This window comes from Protopterus annectens, chromosome 8.part0 (assembly GCF_019279795.1).
Source record: "Protopterus annectens isolate FY-2018-M chromosome 8.part0, PAN1.0, whole genome shotgun sequence".
NCBI classification, from domain to species: Eukaryota; Metazoa; Chordata; order Ceratodontiformes; family Protopteridae; genus Protopterus; species Protopterus annectens.
Window position 1 is genome coordinate 521879773 of NC_056741.1, and position 21768 is coordinate 521901540.

General features: G+C 40.6%; 1 non-coding gene across 1 annotated transcript; it reads right to left on the reverse strand.

Annotated features, from left to right (window-relative positions):
- Positions 1 to 8497: 8497 nt before the first annotated feature.
- On the reverse strand, positions 8498 to 8569 carry TRNAE-UUC. Its single transcript has one exon. It is a non-coding gene; the product is annotated as a tRNA-Glu (tRNA).
- Positions 8570 to 21768: the final 13199 nt, after the last annotated feature.

A 21768-nucleotide genomic window follows, 5' to 3' on the forward strand; every position in this document is an offset into this window, starting at 1 on the left:
TTCTCCACTTCTTGGTAATCCATTTCCATGCTACTGCAAGAATTGTCCATAACAGAAATTTTTTTTTCAAATCACCTCCCTCGTTTACATTAAATAAAATTAAACTCTTGGATACCAAAAGAAGTATAAAAAAATAAAGCTTTTAAGAAATCATCTATCTTTGACCAGAACGAGTTCAGGGAGTAACAGTCAAAAATATGTGTAACCAATAAGCTTTACATACTTGTAAACATTTCCAATACAATATATTATTATACCCATTGAATATGGATATTTTGGGAGTTAAAAAGGCTCTGTGTAGAAATTCCCATGTGAATATATGCCAGTGATGAGACTAAGAAGCATGCCTGACAGATCATAATATTTGTGATTTATTTTGAGAAGTTAAATTGGAGGATTTATTTTATATTCTATAAAAGTTTTATAGATGTTAGAAATTATGTTATAAATTTTGAGCTATTGTATATAGATTTCATAAAGAAAGTGGATTCATTTGGGATTTTCTTTGAAGTGGAAATGAGAGATAGACAGACATAATTCCTGTGTATGATTTTTCACATTTTGTAATAATAGCCAATCTTGATGGTTCAGTTCAAGTCAAATTCTGAAATTAGTTGTTCAACATCTTTGACTTTCAAATCTTTACAATAATGATACCAATAAACAAATTTCCTGGTCTCCCAGTTTGCAAGTATATTACTGTGAGTTTTATTGAAAAATGGTGATGCTAAAAGGAATTATAGAATCAAACAGATTTTAACATCTATATTAGAAAGAATTATGTTTCTAAAGGAGTTTAGTAACTATTAAAGTAGCTTGAGCCTGTAGGGGGAGATATTATACTGGATGGAGTTACACAGTTAATGCCAAAAAATTATCTAAGTAAGTTAAATTGTGATTACAAAATATATTATTCTAGTTATTAAGAAGAGTTAAATGTAAATATTTTCAATTAGAGCTGTCATTAGGATCAATCCAGTTTAATATAATTTTGAAAACTAATGCTTTCATATAGTTAGCAATATCATGAAAATTGATTCCCCCAAGGATGCAATGTCTTATGCGATGAGTAAATGCTATTCTGAGTTTATTGGGAAACCAAAGAAATTTTAAAAAGCATTTATTTATTACACTAATATGTTGTTTATGTGGAATGAGAGACAAGGTTTGTTTTATATATAATATTTTAGGCAAGAGAGTCAGCTTTATCAATTTAAGTATAACTTCAAATGAAATAACAAGCTTGTTCCATTTAGAAATAAGATTATTTATTATATTTATGACAGTATCATAATTAACTATTATTTCATCTATAGATTACAATATAATACATAAATATTCAAGTGAGGATTCTTGACTACCAATGATATGATTTTCATGCATTTGAGCTATTTATTTTTATTTAATACCATACAATTATATTTTGTTTGATTAAAGTGAAGACCAGAAGTAGATTAAAATAATTGTATGGTGGATTTCAGTTTAAGTAAAGTTGATATTGAATTTGAAAGTGTCAACAAGATATCATCTGCATATAGCATAATTTTAGAGAGCTAGTTTTTAGAAATATCTATAGCACTAACATTTGGATTTGTTCAAATTAAAAAAAATGAACAAGCACAGGAATCTATCTAGTTCCAACTTCACCACCATGAGTGCTGAGAAAAAAAATAAAAACAATGAAACTAGTGGTCTTAAAACTTCATTGATGAGCTCGGTCACAATAATTTCCTTGTGACTGAGCTCACTGATGAAGTTTTAAGACCACTAGTGTCTTTGAATTTTATGATTTGTTCAAATTAAAATAGCAAAAACTTCAATGGCTAAAGCAAATATAATTGGTGAAAGTGGGAAACCTTGTTTAGTACCGTTAGTCAGAGGAATATATTTTGAAGTAAAGGGCCCATGTTTAATGAATGCAGCATTATTTTTCTAAATGTTCTTTAAAAGTGAAGTTACATTTTTAGGAAAATCAAATAGATGTGTGATTTCGAATAAATACACTGCAGTTCAATATGAGTGTGAAAGTTGGTGATTCTGTTAATTATGCTGGATTAACATGCTTGTAACTCAGTTTTGTCTGCTGACGTTTTTAGTCAGAACTACATTTTAAAATGTATTATAAGTTGGACTTTGAAGGGTCATTGCAACACCTTTCTCTAAGAGATGTAAAGTGTTTTTGATAATGTATAAGGGATTTCCAGAACTTTCCTCAAATATAAGTGTTTCTGTTAGATTTTATTAAATTAATTATGTTGTAAATATGCTGAAAGAAAAAGCTTGCTTAAATGCAGAAACAGAGTTTAGTAATATGTGATCAGCAGTCATACTAAATGACCATGGCTTGGAAAAGGAATCTGCTGAATGGACATTTTTCCCTTACAGACTTAAAAACAGGATGTATGCAAGAGCAAAAATACAAAATCTGCTTTTAAAGAATGGACATTTTTCCCTTACAGACTTATAAACAGGATGTATGCAAGAGCAAAAATGCAAAATCTGCTTTTAAAGAACACTGACATGCTTTTCTGCATATAAAAAATGGACACAATATGTTTCCTAAAATAACAGGATGGACACAATATGTTTCCTAAAACAACAGGATATGTTTATGACGCTGTGACAATGTGTTTTCTCAAAAATATGTTTTTCTGCATGAAAAACAGGATATGGCACAAGAAAAGATGTTTTTATACAAAGATCCAAATAAAATACAGGATGTTCACACTGTCAGAAAAGCTGATCTCTGACAATGTGTTTTCTCAAAAATATGTTTTTCTGCATGGAAAACAGGATATGCTTATCAGCATTGGCACAAGAACATATGTTTTTATACACAGATCCAAATAGAATACAGAACAATGTGTTTCCTCAAAAATATGTTTTTCTACATGGACATCAGGACACTGTTACAGGATATTCACACTGTCAGAAAAGCTGGTCTCTTACAAGACATTGTTAAACAAGGAAGCTTAGTATTGTTTCTACAGGATACCAAGAGGACAAAAACTGCATATAAAGAGCTGTATAAATCCAGTTATGTTAGAGGTATGGTAGGGACTCATTTGTCCTAAGGTAAATGTTATATCTCTCACATCATCTGTACTATATGAGAAGTAAAGTTGGAACAGTATTTTAAGCTGCAACGTTTGTCCAGTTTGATTTATTATAAAAGTTATTGGTTACTGCTTTTAAAGACAAGTGCTGCAAAGTATATTCTCTCATCAGTGTATATTCTGCAAGTTTCTGTATGCAACAGACTGTGAATGCAAATATAACCAGACTTTGAATTTTAGCAGAATCCAGCCAGCAAGACTGAGTGTCTTAAGAACACTTCAAATCTATCCCACAGCAAGTAGCAAGTAAGCATCCATGTAATTTTTTCAGTTTCATACAGTAGTACCACACCCCTCATATGGGGGTATGGAAGTAATTGAACTCCATATTATTCATTAGCTTTGCATCAGTGCAAACTGCAATGCTTTAGGCCATGTTTTGCTTTAAATGAGAGTTTGACTAATTGCTGCAGGTCCTAGGCAGCTTAGAGCACATGGGCTTCATATGTCACTTATTTTTTTATTAATTGTTGTGTTTACTTATACAGTACTTACTCCACAGAGTGCAGCTCTGCATTATCTTCCTAATAAGAATTCAGATTACTGCACTATATGCACTCACTGTTTGACTAACTGCAGAATTTACAAAAACTGTCTACACTTAAATTGTCTAACTTGAACTAACTGTTTGGAGCTGTTTTCAGTATTGCCTGTTACAGTTTCTGCACTTTATTTTCAGTCTTGTGTAAATTTGTTTGGCCTAAAGTAGGAACCATCTTGAATAAAGAAGCGATTGATTTAAGTAAGAGTTAGACTAACTGCTGCATGTTTTGGGTAGCTTGGAGCATCTGAGCTTCAGATTTCACTTGCTTTTCATTGGTTCAATTGTTTTATTGTTTAATACTTGCTGAGCACAGCATAGCTACCTTTGGGTCTGGCTGTAGCTCTATACTATAGTGGACGCAGCACACACACACATAAATCTCTTCTCCTTTGTACTACTGAAAATGTACCTTCTTCCAACTCCATTGAGTTGAAAAAAAATAATCCTGTGCTGTCTAAACAGTTTGCTCCAACTTGCACATCTTCTTTTATCCTTCTCATAGCTGCATGGAATAGTGCAGTCCATGTAGCAGCTCTAATGTTATGTACAGCCCTGAACTGAATGTATTATCCATGCAACAAACATCTCCACCTGTAATATGATCCCAGCTCCTCTTTACTTCCTCATAAACAATATTACATGACTAAACTGGTTATTACGAGGAGACAAAGTACAGTTGTGTACACTTACCATAAATGTAGATGTTCGAGTGTATTCACTTTTGCAGTCATTACATTTGGGTTATCTGCTTGCAGTAGCCCTCAGTCGGCCTGATTAACAAAGTCTTGGGTCCTGCATTGGATGCTGTCCCTTCTTCCATGATGTCAGGTTGTCAGGGGTATAAAACATGAAGCCGACGTCATTACATCAGTTTTTCCTGCCCCAGATGTCAGGTGCCCCCCCCCAATGGGAAGCAATTAAATCTATAATTACAAGGATATACCTCCAACAAAAAAGCAAATACACCAAAAAGCTTTTTGAACATAGTAAGGGAGAGTAGAGGTATAGCCAAAAGAAGAAAGGGGGCTGGAGGGTAACCAGGACTGCAACAGTGAATACACTCGAACATCTACATTTATGGTAAGTGTACACAACTGTACTATGTTCTTCGTGTTTCACTGTTGCAGTCATCACATTTGGGTAGATTCCCAAGCTAAGGTTGGGAGGAGGAAGACTGCAGTGGCAAAGCCAGTTCTGGATTTAGAGAAAATTGGTAAATGATAATGCTTGGCGAAAGTATGTACAGAACTCCAGGTAGCAGTTTCCAGAGGCTGTAGAGGTAGATGCAGCCTTGGTTGGATGGGGTCTGATGCCCTGTGGGATAGGTTTTCCATGGTGCCTATATCAGAAATGAATACAGTGGCCTATCCGTTTTGAAATGGTTTGCTTTGAAATAGCTTTTCCCTCTGTCCCTACAGCAAATGCCACCAGCAGTTGTTCAGATTTCCTTTGAGGTTTAGTCCTGTCCAAGTAGAATCTAAGTTGTCTGTGCACATCTAAGAAGTACAGTATCTGTTCCCCTTTGTTCTGTGGGTTAGAAAAGAAGGTAGGCAAATGAATGGACTGATTAAGAGCCACACTGGATACCACCTTGGGCATGAAGGAGGGATTGTTGGTTTTGAGGGACACCCTGTTTGCATGAAAGATGATGAAAGGCTCCACTGCCATAAGGGCCTGTAATCCAGATACCCTTATTGCAGAAGTGATTGCTAAAAAGAAAGCTGTTTTCCAGGAAAAAAATTTAAATCTGCAGTAGCAGCTGGCTCAAAAGAAGGAAGAGTGAGTTTCTCCAAGACAAAGTTAAGGTCCCAGGCTGGAGTTGGAGCTCTCCTGGGTGGCCTTAAATTTTTATCCCCTCTAAGGAACTGCTTGAACAGTGGGTGAGAGAAGAGGGGAGGCTCTGTGCTATAATGAGCTGAAATGGCTGAGGCATGAATTTTGATGGAGGAAAAGGACAAGCCCTTATGAAGCATCTCAGTCAAGTATTGAAGAATCTGAGGTAAATTGGGCACTGCTGCTCTCATCCCTTGAGATTGATTCCAGGCACAAAATATGTTCCATTTTGCAGCATAAGATTTTCTAGTTCTAGGCCTCCTTGCCTCTAAAATGATATCCATCATTGATTTACTGAGGGATGGTAAAGGAGAGATTAGGTAATTAGCCAGGCTGCTAGGTTTAGGGTTTGCAGCTGAGGGTGCAGAATTTGGTTCTCTTGCTGAGACAACAGGGAAGGAGTCTGAGTCAGGTGCCATGGGGCCAAGCGTGACACACTGCACAAGAGGGGGTACCAGTTTTGGTGTGGCCAGTCTGGTGCAATTAAAATAATCCTTGGCTTTTCCTGTTTGATCTTTAGTAGTACCTTGGAGAGCAGAGGCAGAGGTGGAAAGGCATAAACTGATAGTTTTTTCCAGTTGAAGGATAGAGGATCCACTTTCCAAGCTAGCTTGTGGGGAATTCTTGTGCAAAATTTTTCCAATTGATGGCTCTAGGGGGAGGCAAACAGGTTTATGTCTGGGCTCCCCCATTTGCTTGTCAACATGTTGAAAATCCTTGGTTCCAATTTTCACTCATGTGGGTCCATGAGGTTTCTGCTTAGTCTATCTGCCAGTGTATTTAGTTTTCCTGGCAGGAATTGAGCTTGTAGATTCACTTGGTAGCTCAAGGCTGTGTTCCACAATGCCATGGCTAGTCTGCAGAGGGGGTAAGAATGTGTACCCCCCCCCCTGCTTGTTTATGTACCACATGACAGTGGTTTTGTCCATCTTTACCATTAGTTGTCCTGGAAGAATGTGGTCCTTAAAGGCTGTCAGAGCATTCTGTACAGCTAACATTTCCTTTTGATTTATGGTGCAGGTGCATTTGACTTGGGTTCCATTTGCCCTGAATGCACTTCCCTGCCAGATGAGCCCCTCATGCAAAGTCTGATGTGTCTGTTGTTAAGGTTTGGGTGGCAGGGGATAGTGTGAATGGTAGTCCCCTGTTTTGGTGGCAGGCCTCTGCCCACCAAAGGAACTCTAGGTGTAGGCAAGGTATTGATAAGAATCATTGCTTCTAGATTCTGTGAATGTTGACACCATAGGCTTTTGAGATACCATTGTAGTTTCCTCATATGCAGCCTTGCATATGGAATTAGAAGAATGCAGGAGGCCATGAACACCAAGGCTTGCAGTATTTGCCTTGCAGATAACTGGGTTTTTTGTGGCCACTTGTTTAAAGTAGGTTGTCAAATTAATCCATTTCTCTGGTGTGAGGAAAGCCATCTGAGAAGTTGTGTACAAGCTTGCTCCCAGGAATATAATTTGTTGACAAGGTACCAGGTGTGATTTCTTTTCATTTATGGTGTACCCCAGACAAGTCAGCACCCTTTGAACAAAGGCCAGATGATTCAAAAGTATGTTCTGGCTTTCTGCCTGAATTAGACAATCATCTAGGTATGGGTATATTTGAATATTTCTTTGCCTGAAAAATGCAATTACTGGAACTAGGCACTTTGTGAATACCCTGGGTGCAGTAGATAAGCCAAAGGGCAATGCAGAGAACTGATAGTGCATGTAGCCTGCTTTGAAGCATAGCTATCTTCTGTAAGACTCACTGATATGGATGTGCTGGTATGCTTCTTTTAAGTCTAGTGTTGCCAACCATACATATTTGCCTAGCATAGGAAGTATCTGGTGAAGAGTCAGCATTTTGAATTTTGGAATCATCAAAAGGTGTTTAGAGTAGAAAGGTCCAGGATAGGACGCCATGTATTGCCTTTTCTGGGTACCAGGAAAAGTCTTGAATAGAAACCTTGTCCCTTTTCTTCTTCTGATACCAACTGAATAGCCCCCATGCTTAAGAGAGAGAGTACTTGATTTTGGGCCTCTGCCCACTGACTTGGGGGTAGATCTGGCCACCCGCTTGGTGTTGGTAATGTGTGGAAGTGAAATCTGTATCCTTGGGACACTATATTTAAAACCCATTTGTCCTGGGTAATGAGTTCCCAGTTTTTGGCATGCAGACCAATCTTTCCACCTAAAGGAGTATTCAGTTGGGAAGTGCTTGGAAGTTTTAAAAGCAAGTCATTGAGACAGTTTTTCATAGGGGGAGTCTTACTACTCCCAGATTTGAGTGCGGAAATCTCCCACTACTTAGTCTTGTGTGTCCACTGTGACCAAAAGCTGGGGTTTCTGCTGTGTCTGGGTTTGGCTTGAGAAGACCTGGAAGGGGCTGGAAAGGATCAATTCTTAGAGAGCCAATGCCTACTAAATCTAGGAGGCTGAACTTGCAAGAAATCTTTAACAGTTTGCATAGATTTATCTTTATCTTCCATCTTTTTAAGAACTTCCTCAGCTTTGTTGCCAAACAGGTGGTCCTAATTTAAGGGAGCATCCAACAGTTTAGCTTTAACATTATCAGGCAAAGATTGCTCCTTAAGCCAAGCATGCCTTCTGAGCACAGACCCAGTAACAGCAGCCCTGCAAGAGGCCTCTAATGAATCAAATCCACATTGCAAATTATGTTTACCAACCTGTTCAGCAGAATGCATTAAATCCTGTAATTCTTTTTTTTCAACACAGTCAGGAATCAACATCATTTTCTGTTTAAGCAACCCAATAACATGTTTTTGATACTTTAAAATATGAAACTGGCAGTTTAATGCCCTAATGGCCAAGGTTGCAGAAGTGTAAACCTTCTTACCCCATCTATCCAGTGCCCTGGAGTCTCTATCAGAAGGGGTAGGATTTTTAGCAGTAGAAGCCTTAATGCCCTTGGGTCCCTGTGAAATAGTCTCTGGATCTGCAATAGGATTTTTAAAAAGAAAGTTGTGTGAATCAGGAACGCTGTAATTCATAGGTTCCCATACCGGGAGTCGAACACGGGCCGCCTGGGTGAAAACCAGAAATCCTAACCACTAGACCATATGGGAAAGCCCATGTCTGTCAGGTTTTCTGGGAGCAAGAGGCAAATAATCAGGGACCAAACTAGATTCCAAAAAGGCATCATCAACAATGTCTAGTACAGGAGGTATAGCTAAAGGCCTATGCTGAGGCAGGAGTAAGAAATCCTTAAGCCTCTTTTTTGAATCAGAAAAATCATGACTTTCCCAGTAGAAATGCTCCCTTAGAGTATGTAAGGTTTCACCAAAAGAAAAATCTTCTGGAGGGGAAGCAGAGGGAATAGAGTCCTCTGCATCAGAATCCTCATAAGTAGATAAGGGTTAATCTAGATCATCAGAAGAATCAGAAAAATCAGAATCCTGGTCAGAAGATTCATAAACAACTTACTTCAGTCCTAAGTCTCTTAGAAGGGGGAGGTTGGCTTCCCATGATTAAAGTTATAAGATCTTCAGCCATTCTTATCATTTGTTTTTTAGGCCTAGAGGCCTGAGTATGCAGCCTAGGCATTGGTTTCTTAGGCATGGTTTCAGATTTAGGCCTAAATGAAGGAGGAGGCATCAGTTTAATATGCAAGTCTGTAGGCCGGAATACACCCTCAGAAGCCGGTGCCTGCACAGCAGCTCCAGACCCATCCAAGGTGGAGACATCTGCAGGTTCCATAGTTGAAGCATCTCGCAGCATACCGGACTCCGAATGGGTCGCAGTAGAGGCCTGCAAATCAGAAGCAGCGGGTATCAGGGGCTGCAAAAGCACCTCACTGAGTACCGGTAAACTGGCGACTGGCTTAGGAGAAGCATAGTTGGCAGCTTTGGACCTAGGCGGCCTGTCTCTGTCTTTATCTTTGCATTTTTTTGGAATCCCGATAGACAGATGGCTAACCGATGACATTTCTGGATAATTAAACTGAGAACCGAAATATTTAGAGGCGAAAATATACCGACGACAGATAATGCGCTGATTAAATAAAGCACAAAATTGACAGCAAGGTACGTCGTGGTCAGGGCCCAGGCAAGTTATACAGTACGAATGAAAATCTTTGTGAGGTATTTGCTTTCCACAAGTAATGCAATTATTAACTTTTACTGACATCGGTAAGGAGCAAGAAAAAGTTTCCCCAACGGGGTACTTAGCTTTAGTTGAAGACTTCAGTTCTGAAACTCGAAAATGAAAATTTCAGGAGTAGGCCGACTGGCACTTGCGAACTGCTTCTGCTTTGGGCACCGCACGGCAAGAAAGACCGATGTAATGACGTCGGCTGCAAGTTTTATACCCCTGATGACCTGATGTCATGGAAGAAGGGACAGCATCCAATGCAGGACCCATGACTTTGTTAAGCAGGCCGACTGAGGGCTCTGTCTGTGAGGTGTAAATGCTTAACTAAACTGAAAGCATTCCTCTCCCAATGTAGTGCATGCAGTGACTAGAACACTATCTTGCCACCTCTCATAATTATGTAACTCCACAGACTGTCACCACAAAACTGTTTTATGCTGATGCCATTAAAAATGTCTGTCCAAGTATCTGAATATTCCTAAGTCTAGGCATTAGCCTAAACCCTCAAATCTACTTCCTACATCTAACCGCCATCAGCGAGTCATGACCACCAAACAGCACACTCTGACACTAAAGAAAACACAGCTAGAAAAAGGGTCACACAAAAAAGTATGCAGAAAACCTTAAGGCAGCAAGAATAAGCTAATACTTCTGGCAATGTCTTGGCTGTAGGTGATGCCATAGTTTGTTACATATACAGATGATCTACTCACTAGGCTGAGCACAGACAGCCTGACAGATGTCACTCAGGTGCTGATATCCACAATGTTACTAGGGCCCTCAAGTCCCTACACCCCAGGAACACATACAATGTAGTCACTGGGCATGTGAGAGTGAATGACTTGACATTCACCTCCTAGGATCATACAGAGATGGACTTGATGAAGTTCTCTGAACATGCATCTAAAGTGGATTTGAAACTAGTATTTTGCAGTATCCTACCAAAGCCAAGAATGATGCATGAATACAAACAAAAGATAATTGACTTTAAAGTATTATCTAACGGTGTTGTCTTAAGGGGATCCAATATATATATCAGACTAGAAGGAGATATCTGACAGTTCTAGCTGCTTTGCTAGGGAAGGTCTAACCCCCCCCCCAATGGCATAGTGCCTTTTTTGCTAAGTCAGTCTCCTCAGAATACCTACATAGCCAACCATAATCAAAATCATACAAATGTAGCACTGCTCAATGCTAGAAGTCTTAAAAAGTTGCACTCCTTACAGACATTCCTACCTCTTGAAAATATAAATGTATGCATAATTACCAAAAACATGGTTTCAAAACAGTGAAAGTGCCTCCTCAGTCAGGGTTTTAGTGTCATCCTCTCATTCAGACCAAGGACTGAATTTGATGGTTTAGATTCAGGGGGCATGTCTGTGTTCCTGAAAAAAAAATATATATATATATATATATATATATATATATATATATATATATATATCACCTCCAGACTCTTAATTAAATACATTGTCTTTGAACTCCTCCATATTCTTCTCATGATAAATAAAACCCAGTATCGCATCAATACCAACTACCATACCCCTCCTATGGCAGTACAAGAGGCGTATCTAAACAAATTGATATCTTTCACTATGAATTCCAACACTATCCTTTTAGGTGATTTAATTTTTTTTCTCCACTAACTGGGAAACCGACACCACCAAACATATATACACTTAAAGATTCCTCAACTTCATTGATGCCAACTCCCAAAAAACATAGAAGCAATGCTCCAAAACACCACCACATATTCATCCCCTGAATACAGTGCCAATATACTAGCAGACAAATTCAGCTCAAGCTTTACTCCCTTATCTCCCCCAAACTTTCCACAGCACATTAGCATGCCTACACCACCCCCACTGATCTCTTCCAAGTAAATCCCGAGAACTCTCTCCAAGCCTACGAACATTAGCTCTGTGGGCCAAATATAATGTGCCAGGCCGTCTTCTTGTCAGGCATACTTTACTGGCTGACAGACTACTTACCAAGTCTCTTCAATTTCAGACTCTCTACTAGATTCATTCCAGAGGTATGGAGAACTGCCACTTCATAAAAGGGGACCCACCAATGATGCAGGCAACTACAAAACTGTAAGCCTCATCAGCCTTATCTTTAAGGTACTAGATTGCATTGTTATAGGGCTTATTAACAAGGACATAGTTTGTCTTCAGATCTGGTGCCAAACTGGTTTGGGTTTGTTAAAGGCAGATCCTACCCCCTAATCCTAGTGGACATTTTTGAACTAGATATTAAACTCAGCAAAATTAGTCATACTGCACACCTGGACTTGACAAAGACTTTTGACACCAGTCTCCCTTCTTGATAAGCTAATCCAGTATTACCCACTAGATAGTATTCTGTTTCACTGAGAGAACATAGTCTATTAGAACTGGAGGCTTACTGTCATCAGACGGAGTACGTAGCAGCAGTGCCCCCCCAGGAGTAGGTCTTGGGGTCACTCCTCTTTGGTTTCTACTTCTCTGATGTTAAAGATCCACATGTAATGAAAAATTAACCTGCAATAAAACTCTGAATGACTGGTCCAGTTAGTGATATGTGCTTTATGACATTAAAAATATTATTCTGTAGTAGTACAGTACATGTTTATCATAAATACTGAACTCTTGAAAACAAACTCTTTGTTGCTCTTCTGGAAGCAGTACTTCCTGACTGCACATCATCAGGCTTGTTGTCTTGATGATGCAAGGTCATGTTGGTCTTGCACTTCCTATAAAACTGCTGCTTGGGGTTTCCACATGCCATCTTACAGTATGGAAAGTGCAGCAGGATTTGTATTATATTCCTAAAAGGTATTTATTTAAAATATAATATTTTGGCATGTTGTTGGAGCACATTAACAAAGAAGTTATAAAAGTGAGTGAGTCTTTAGCTGTTTTGTTGTTAGGCACATACACACAGACACAATATGCACTCTGACACTCACACAGACCCACACTCCCTTGATATACACTGAGATGCTTATGTGGCAGCAATCATTGTAGAGTCAACTATTTATTAATTCCCCTTGTTCTGTGGCTGCACTATTAAATAATGGATACCATTTTGAACCGTGGAGGTGCTTTGTCTGGCAATCTACATTTATAATGTTTTTACTAGGAAGTAGTCACAAAAAAGTTTAAAAATAAAATAGGCATTTTCTTACAAATGTTCTAACAGTCATACCATTAAAGATATTCCCCGGGATTCTGAAGCTCAGCGCAAGGCCAGCGGTAGGCTTGCGCCGACAGTGCAGCATGAAGATGGCGCAGTAGCGCCAAATGCATATTAATGAAGGCGCGCCGCTGCCACAGCCACGTGCACAGGAAAGGAGCGCGAGTGCATAGGGCGTGTCGAAGTGCCGCATGGAGCCGTGGAAATGCCAGCTGTCAACATGCAACCTAAAATGCTTGCATATAACAAGTTGCAAGATAGTAATCACATCTGTCAGTGTCCATGGATACTGAAACGTATGCAAAGCATGCAAGAAAGTTCCTGCAAACACAAAATGAAGAAGCAAATACAAATGCACGGTAGGGAATAACGGGTCCCTATCCCGTGAACAAATGACATGGAAAACCGTGTGCCCGTAGTCCAACGCAGTGTAGATAGCTATACCAAGTGGAAGTGAAACACATCATATGTTAGCGAGCTGCCAGTAGGTACGTCCAGCCCAATGGTTAGGGTCACCAGCTGACCCATAATGTGAGGGAGGGTACACAGCTGGGCAGATTTATCATGTATTTTGTTATGGACACATGTACATATCTAGTGACCGTATGTCCGAATCATATCCCACAAGGCATGTAATAGTCACATACAAAAGGTATGTCCCTATTTCACATACCAAATGTGACAGGAAATAGAATAAGCATGTAAACGAAACAGAAGGAGCATATAAAAAGCTACAACAATAAGGAAACATGTAGGCTGAAAGTACCGTCGACTGTGGGTACGTGCTGTCCAGTACAGTCAGATATGTGTACGGAATATATCCCATCCTGGACATAGGAAGGTGGCATCCTACCAATGATTAGAACAGTCTGCCAAAATCCGCAAATCAGTGATACAAGCTGAACTTGTCAGGATGTGTCACAGTTGAACGGGTAGTACCCGGGTATACCAACCATGTAATGAAAGATAAGTATGGGCGTGTAGCTATGTGCGTGAGGTATAGCATGTGGAAAGCAAACATGGCAGGGTAGTCCACACAACCATACAGGTACCTGATATATGTAGGGTATTCAATGTGTTACTCTGGCCGTGCCATGGGCCAACAACCAAAGCAGTGATGTATGGGGTGTGAGGAATATGTGTGTGTGGGGGGATGGGTAATGGTATAATCCTCCAAGGCGATACTGTGTCATATGCAGAATAGGTGAACCGGAGGTGTATGAGGGAGCAGCGGGTGAAGCTGAAAGAAACACAAAAACATGTATAAACAGCTGCAATGCAACCAGACGGGCCATACTGTAGAACACAATCCCACAAACATATGAATATTGAAATGTGCGATACAAATGTATAGACATGTCACCGGCACATACCCACAGATTGGTCCTGATGGAACTGGCCATAACAAATGCAACACACCTGAATGCATAATGGACTACCCAGCATCCCCTCCACATCACACAACCCGCTCCCTTACCTGAACGTCCACCAAATCCAGCCATACTTGGCCTACTGGTTTGGTGCAGCCACATCTACACATAGTGACCACTATGCATATGTAGTAGGTAGTGTCACTCTAGGCAGTTGCAGGATTGCACACAATGTATTCCTTGCATGTAAAACCCCCAGCACATTTCCATAACGCCAGAAGAATGGTCGGTATTTGTCTTGTTTTGGTCTTGTTCAATTTTTGGGATATCCCTCATGGGATAAGTAACCTGTGTAAACATTAGAATTGAAGACACAAAGTCCAGTCCTGTAGATATCCGGACACAAGTTGGAATGTGCATTAGTGGTGCATGACACTGTCCAGCCCTAAATGGTCATGCATAACCTACTACCCAGGATCAAACACCTGCCCGTGACGCACGTGTCCCGACACGAATAAGCGAGAGAATATATTGCACACATTCGCATAGTGGCACATGGTATAAGGGTGATGAAGGCACTGACCTAAACAGGATACCCCTGATCCACTGTGTGAGGGACAATTAATGTGTGTGTAGGTGTGACCTGACCAACAATGGTACAATGCCAAATGTCTTGTGACCGTAGGAAATAACTATGCACCATACTGCATGTAACAGTTGCCTAAAGCGGTCACGTCAGGATAGAATAAACGTAATTCGTACAAGAAACAGGCAAATAACAAAAGTGCCAAAGGTATAAGGCTCACAGCTAGGAAACAAATGAATGTTCTAAACCCGCACTGACCGTGGCTATGTGTTGGCCCAAACAATCTGGTGTCCGCAGTAGGGTTATCATCTGTCCCACTTTGCGAGGGACAGTCCATCGTTGGACAGTTGTGTCCTGACAAAAGACATTTCAAATGGCAAATGTCCTGGGATTGTAGGACATAATTATGTCCCATATGTTATGTAATAGTAGCAGAAAATAATTATTGCAGTATCTACAATACCTAAATGTTACAAGAAACAGAATAAGCAACTAAACCGCTACAACAATAGGCTTTTATGTAGGCAAATAAGTAAAGTTCTATCGGTTGTACTGACCGTGGGTATGTGTCAGCTTGTAAAATCTGATGTGTGTTCTGAAAATGTCCCATCTTGGCCATTTGAAAAGGTGCCAACCCTAGTCACCAGAATACAGCACAACCTGTACATATGACAATGTCAATGATACCAATGGTCAGAGCATTCGCACAATAACTGGCCAGACCCTTAAAAACTCACAAAGCCAGTGACCTTTGGGGGAAAGGTGTTGAATGAGAATGACTACTTACAACAATGAAGAGTAATAGATGCATTTAACTGCAAAAAATTAGTAGTATTACGAATCTGTCGACACGTTCCAAGTTAATAGTACTAATATGGTAGAAGTGTCCATGATTGTCCCTGAGTTGTCATAGCCTTGTCCCTATCACTGTAGACATGAGTCCCCGAGTATCAGAGAGGTCTGTACACAGAAGTACACCAACCAACTGTCCCATCTGTTGACAGGACTATTGCATACCTGTAGTGAATTCATAACAGATGTCCAGAATAATATTCATTGTATGTATAAATAAATGAAATAGTCAAATGGGAAGGGAAACCACCCCCCAACCTGCATTATCTAGTGGAACCACTCCCCGCCCTAAATTATGTAGCACCGACCCAATAATGTGGTCAGAGGTGCCCAAACACTTGCGTCTGTAAACATAGGTAGAATGTTAAACTCTGGACTAACTCTATCCATGTGCTACATCTGATCTTTGGACAGCGCCAGGGCAGTGCTAGTCACCAGTTAGCCGAGCCTAAACCCGGACCAGCACTTGAACACCCTGACAATCAAACTTGCGTATGTGCGAGGATTATAAGCGTAGGAGTTATGAATATCCTTGGAGTGAGTAGACTTGCAGCATGGGTCCAGAGCAGTAGGAAACAGGGAATGTCCTAATTGTAGTACTGCGGTTTTCCCAGCAGGAGAATGGATGCCTGCTGTGTAAGGGAAGCGGTGAGGCATATGTCAGAGTAGCTATGAACCATGGGTATACATATAAATGAGCCAGAACACCAACAGTGTAGTGGTTACAGCATCCACCCAACGTAAAGGCATTCCCGGTTCAAGTACGACTATAGCACATATTAATTGTGTAATGAATGCCTCTGTGCTGTAAAGCCAACATTTATACATGTAAAGGTGGCCGTGTTCACATGGGTCCATTAACCGGACTCCATCAAAGTGGTACTGTCATAAGGAATAAGGCACATGTAATCCTAAAGACGTGCCTGTAAACATATGTAACTCAGAATAAGTAGATGCAAGTGGGCCTGCACGGGTGTACGCAGCTATTAGCATAGCAAATGTATGATGTCTTCTACAGCTGTGACTTTCATATATATATATATATATATAGTTAGATAGATGTGTGTATAGATAAATATCCACAGACATAACAGAAATATGCAATTATATATCTACATATTTATCAATATATACACATATATATAAATATATATAAATTATATATATATATATATCTATATATATATATATATATATATATATATATATATATATATATATATATATATATATATATATATATATATGTTAGGAAAGCTGAAAGATGAAAGCAAACCTAAGGGTTGTGAAGGGAATCCAGAGCAAGTTAGGAATTATGAAGTGCTTGCAGCGTATGTCACATAAAGCTGCACAAGTGTGAGTAGAGCACCACTCTCCACACCAGAGGCAGGGCTATACCTGCGGCCATAACATTGTTGAAGTGCTACATCAACATTGTAAACAGACGGAATGTAGGACATGTTGCGGCCACCTACACTTGTAACCCGCAAATCGTTCGTAATCCATAACACCAGGAAAGGCACGTATGTGCAAATATGAATGGATGGTGAGCCTGTGAATTCACGAGGTGGTACAAAATGTGTGTAGGGCCCCAATGCTCATGACAGGGCAATGTGTAAAGGTGTGTCATGGCTGCGATATCAGGTGTATAATGGCTGTTATGCGGGGAAACTCAACACGGGTGTGCAGGAGAAACTATGGATATGCGAGTATGGACACAGGAGTGATAGGGTATGTTGCGCCAGGTGCAATGGAGCGGCCCAATGAGGTCAGCTAGTACGTAGGTGTGATTCCCAGATAGAGCATCATTTGCATGGAGACATGCGTGAATGGGCGTATCATTATCGGACATTGTGCGTCAGGTCTGGCAGCCCGGGACGTAAAACCTATACGCCACCCATGAGCGGAACGGAGTTCTGCTGTGACAACCCCAAACCGGGAAAAGCAGAAAGACACAACTACATGAAGACAACAATTTGTCGATGTACAGTCACAGTAACACAAACACACATCCTATCAACAGTAATAATATGAATGTGTACAGAAACAAACACACACACAAAATAGGCTGTGCATACCAGGAATATGTCGAATGACATTATCACAACCCAGTTAGCAGCGGCACCCCAGACATGAAAAATGTGCGACATCTGTCCGCTGCATAATGTGCAATATACTGAGCACAAGTTCACCGGAGTGAAGTGTCGGTGTCAGAATGACTAAGGCAATAGTATGCTGTTGAAGCAGGGATAAAACCAATACGCATGTGTAAGTGTCCATGTCTGGGAAATGTATAGGTTAACGGACACACAGATGTATATATAGATAAAAACGTATATATACACATAGCTATATTAATTTACATACACATATATATCCATACGGATATATATATATATATATATATATATATATATATATATATATATATATATATATATATATATATATATATATATATATATATATATATACACACACAAGGATATACTACGGATATATATAGATAGATATATATACACAAACAACAGGTAGTGATATATACACATACACACAAAACAAACTATATGTCAGTGTAGATATACACATTCACATAAATAGGTTACTTCACAGCAATTAGGGATAACATATTTACAGCCTGGGCATTTGTGACTGGGAGGTCCAATAATGAAACGCTGTACCCCCCACATCGCCCAACTAGGCCGGACAGACATACAGACAGGCAATACAGATCAATACACTGTCGCTGTCCAAAACACCGGTAGGAAAGGATCAGTGGGAGAGTTCTGCAAGGTCTACACTTTAAACATGTATAACGGTGTCCCTTGCGTTACCCCAAAAATTCAGGGTATGAAAGAATCTGCTGACACTAATACGAGCAGGACGTAGGTGTACATGGAACAGTTGGTTGTGCAAGTGTGATAATACATGGGTTGACAAAATGTACGACATGTGTCCCGAGATGGGGAGAGTGGGCAATGTGTAGGGGTGTGCTCATACCCCAACTGTGCTCGCAGTAAGTATTTGTCACGACTGCTGTAGAGGGTGCCAGGTAGGTGGACCATGGGTATGCATTATGGGCTTAAGTGTGCAGGTGCTGGTTGGCAGACATGTAGTAGGCCCGCCCAGTGGAAGTCATTAATATTCCTATGTGGGTATAGCATATGCCTACTCCTCCCAAACCTGAAGAGCACATTTACCGGATAGTTTGTAAACCATCGGGGAATACATAGAGACCTACACAGTGTCGTGTACCCGATTAGCATGGACATCCATAGTTAAGTATCAGAATGTAACAAAGTCCAACTAAACACTGCCAGAACTACTGATATTAGGTGAACAGGTGGCAGAATACAGATAATGACAGATGACAACATGTATGAGTCATAATCGGCATGTACCTCGACAAACATGAATGAATACATATGTTCTGTGACTGTGAATGTGTCTGGTTAATAGAACCAATCATCTAAATGTGTCCCGCAGGGTGTTATGCATTGTTCCTGATACAGTGTTCATTCACACCCATTGGTATGTGAGTTCTGCTACTGACGGAAAGTGCATAAGTTGCTGACCACCTCAGGTAGATGATAGCATAATAGAAGAGGTTAAACACCCATACGCCTGCGAGGGACACACCTGTCTCGGCAGTTGTGTCTTGCAAAATGACAGTTATGGCACATGGCCTGTGAGTTCGGGAATGGAGGCTATATAGTGTGTGTAGTGGTGTCAGACATCAATTTGTTGTATCAGTAACAGCTACATGTAATAGGAAACAGTATTATCAATTATAATGCTACATGAATAACCTTAACGTATGCAAACCGTGGAGGTCGTCCGTGTACTACTGGCTGTGAGTCAGACCTCTCAACCAATTGGGGACAAATTTTAACAGAATCACGGACAAGTCAAGAAAACACAAGGACAATCAGGGACACATTTAAAATATTAGAGTTATTAACTGGAAACATTGATAGAATCAGAGCATATGAATTAATACACATTTTCTGAAGTAAAAGAAGTTTGTAACCCTTAATTATTGTCATTATTCATAAAGTGTAATTCACCACCTTTCCTCCAAATGTCACTAGTTTTAGGAGGGATTAAGAGGGACAGAGTTAAAATTTGAGTCAAAATCAGGGACGGCCCTGAAAATCTGGGACAGTTGAGAGGTATGCTGTGGGTATGTGTTGCCTTGACACATGTGATAGCTCTACATATAGGGTATATAGGCCCGCCACCAGTCTGAACAGCCAAAGTGGAACCTGCTCTGTAGAACTGTCAGATGTACCAGGGCAGAACATACTTACAGCCATGCATAGTACAGAAATATACATATCGGAACAAATCAAAGCGTAGTCTAGCAGCAGTATAGTTGCTTATGCTACTACATATGACATATCGAAGTGTCAGGTATACAAGACCTGTAACAAGCAACCAGTACAGACACCTACAACATGAGAAGGTCCCCTAATCAGGACAGCTGCAATGGCTAGAGTATTATCCATACCACTCAACTGTCCCTGAATGTCAGGTACGTCCCTGGGTTTGACTGAAAGTCTGACTGTGTCCTTCTTAATCCCTCCTAAAAGTAGTGGCTGTTGAAGGAAAGGTGGTGAATTACACTTACTGACTAATGACAATAAGTAAGAGTTATAAACAACTGTTACTTCAGAATATGTGTATTACGTCATATGCTCTGATTCTGTCAATGTGTCAAGCACTACTTTTGTAAAAGTGTACCTGTTTTTCATGACCTGTCCCTGATTCTGCAGAAATGTGTCCCCAATTGGTGGAGAGTTCTGGTATTGTCACATGTGATGTGTGATGAGGGACTGTCCCATGCAAAGTGGGAAAGGTGTCACTCCTACAGTCTCCCGTCGTGCAATCTGAAAGGTGGTCAACGTGCAGTAGGTATGTGGTAGCATGAATCGGCAGACAGCTGCGTTAACAAACTCAAGTCACATGTCAGCATTGCAGAGTATCGGTTCCCATGTATCAGGCAGATGGGAGCAGATCATATGAGGAACATGCATATAATATGATTACGTCACTGGACAGGCCGCCGAGTCCATACAGTCGAACGGCTGCCGTTGCAAAATGGTTACACAGACCCGATACTGTAGTCATGTAGTCTGATGTAATATGCATCACAAGGGATCGCACACACCCAGTGTGAGTGACAAATGTAAGCGGAAATGTCAGAGAGCGAGCGGCTGTAAGCGTGTTTGTCTACCAGTATGCCAGTAGTTCCCTGTCAAAGAAATGTGGAGTCTAAACGTGTATAAGGTGCTATGACCAGAGGTCAGCAGTGCTTAACACTGTACAAATCCACACACAACAGCTCCCACCTGCTGGACTGTGCCTTACCCGGTTTGTATCCAAAGGCGTCGGCCTGTCTGCAAACAAAGAAACGCCCTATACACGTGATGGTAGAAGTACCCTGTGCACATAGCTCATGTGAATTAACAATAGGCCATGGCATATGTACAGACAATAGACCGCAAACCCCATACAGCGCAGACATCCAACAGTATAGCAATGTACTGGCAGATATGTCTGGACCACTGGTGTGTGCATGCCTGGCCGTCCTGTGTTTCAGTGTGTGAGCATGCCCAGTATGACTGTTACGCATGTTGTAGACTGACAATACCGTCATGTGTGTGAGCATGCAAAGTATGGTGAACTGTATTGCATGTGTCACATGTCCAGATAGTTAGTACTGTGTTGCTGACCCCTCTGTTCTACACAGACAGGTGACATGCTGTGTCTGCAGGATAGCTAATGGTCATGTGGCATTGACAGTTGCTACATGTCTGTATAGCGTGGGGGGCATGCAACCACAACCACAGTCCTACACAGCACTGTGGGTGGTGCACATGACTTTCACATGTGTAGGTGTGACGGGGGGCACAGCCAACAGTTGTACACATCTGCCGCTACTGTACTGGTATGCCGGGTACTCCATGTCAGTGTGTAGACCTACCTAAATTGCTGGTTGGAGGGATACCAGGGTATGTCAGTTCCCAGCATTAATTACCAGCACAGTGGTGTTGGACGTCTTATTACACAACCTACATCAAACAGCCTGGCCTGCTGTCATCTGTGTGTGTCATAGGGGGTTGGGGTCCATCACTGGGCATATCCATAGGCCATCGTAAATCATTTGTCTGTATTGGTCCACATCTGT